General features: G+C 44.0%; 1 pseudogene; it reads left to right on the top strand.

Annotated features, from left to right (window-relative positions):
* The window catches only part of LOC107709157 (TRIO and F-actin-binding protein-like), a 22,526-nt pseudogene that overhangs the window by 16,892 nt on the left and 3,976 nt on the right, over positions 1-1,658 (top strand).

The following is a 1,658-nucleotide window of genomic DNA, read 5'->3' as shown; positions in this document are numbered from 1 at the left end:
TGTGTTATAATGTGTGTGTGTGTGTGTGTGCAGGGTGGAGCTGGCGTCTCTGCGGAGGGAGCTGGCGTCTCTGTCGGAGCGATACTCTCAGAAGTGTGTGGAGCTGAAGCGAGCGCAGCAGCACAGTCTGGATGCGGAGCGACTCGTGAGCCAGAAAGACACACAGATGGAGCAACTGAAGAGAGACAACCAGGTACCGCATAAAAAACCCAAAACACCAACAAAAACTCCAGTCTGAGCTCACAGAAGCTTAAAGGGGTCCCTGGATGCAACCATTTTACGCCTTCAAGGCAGAATGTACTGTGCACATAAAATAACGGCGCCCCCCAGAGTCCAAAAACAATGTCGATTTTTAAATAACATACACTTTCATGGGTTTTCTACTACATATTTCAGTACATACTTTATATTAACACCCACGGTTCACATGCACACTGTTGCTTTGGTCTCAATCAGATGTAAGCACTGCATGTGTATTAATACACTGATCTGTGCATTACAGTGTAGTTCTAGTTCAGCAGCCTAATACGAGAATCGGTAGCATACGATTAATAATATGCTGTTTTATTATTATTTTTATTTTTTTACATTTTGCATTTTAGGTCAGCATTGCCGTCTAATCAGCCAATATTGTCTTAAATAGCCTGCATAGCACTTCATCTTTTATAACATGGGATTTTGACCAAATATAATCAATCTTGATATTTTTTTTTTTTTGTGTGTGTGAAAAATGACTGTTTTGGACATATAATACCTTAAAGTAAGTACAAATGAGCATGAGCAATTTTCCCCTTACCTGTTTGCATCTCTGAGTATTAATGTGTGTGTGTGTGTGTGTGTAGGACCTCCAGGCGCGTCTGTCGGAGGAGGTCAAGGTCATTCGGTCTCTGGTCACAGGTCAAGGGTCAGACGGAGAGACTGACGGCACTGAGAGGTCGTGGTGTGAGACACAGGTGATGTGCAGTGACTCCCTGTAATGTGTTTCTGTCACATGCACGGTGCATCACACACATCCAGACAGATCAGTATCAAACTGAATCAAGAGCTTGTGATTCTGAATCAAATGTGAAATCTGTGTCAGTAAACAGCCCTGTTAGCCGAGCGCGGTCAAAAACACAAAACAAGCACTACGTGTGAATAAAAGAACACGGAGTATACATGTTCTTCAGGAACGATCCGTTGATTATGTAAAAGATCACATGTTCGTGAAGGACAGGAAGTGAGGTGATCATCCTCCTGGCTGCTCCTGATCAGTTTAGGGATAGTCACTTGAAATCAGATGCCTGCTGTGTTGTTTCTTCATCTCTGTGTTGATCGTGTGTGTGTGTGTGTGTGTGTGGCAGGTGCTGCTGCGTGTGAGAGAGAATGAACTGCAGTACTTACACAAGCAGCTCAGCAGCCTCCGCAACCAGCTGCTCTTCCTCACCACGGTAACACACTTGTCTCTCTCTCTCTGTGTGTGTGTGTGTGTGTGTCCATATGTAACACGTTTCATACAGTCTATGGTCGCGCCGCGCCGCATCCAGTGTACACAGCGTCACTGATTATAATGGGTTCTACTGTATTTTTTTTATAGGTTTAAAGGGGCGTGTGACCAAAAAAGTTTGAGAAGCACTGGTCTAAAGTTAACAGACAGTGTTTAAAAAGTGCAGTGCACA

Source organism: Sinocyclocheilus rhinocerous, unplaced genomic scaffold, assembly GCF_001515625.1.
Source record: "Sinocyclocheilus rhinocerous isolate Xijiao unplaced genomic scaffold, SAMN03320098_v1.1 scaffold536, whole genome shotgun sequence".
NCBI lineage: Eukaryota > Metazoa > Chordata > Actinopteri > Cypriniformes > Cyprinidae > Sinocyclocheilus > Sinocyclocheilus rhinocerous.
Note: the sequence above shows the minus strand (reverse complement) of the source record. Positions and strands in the feature narration are given on the sequence as shown.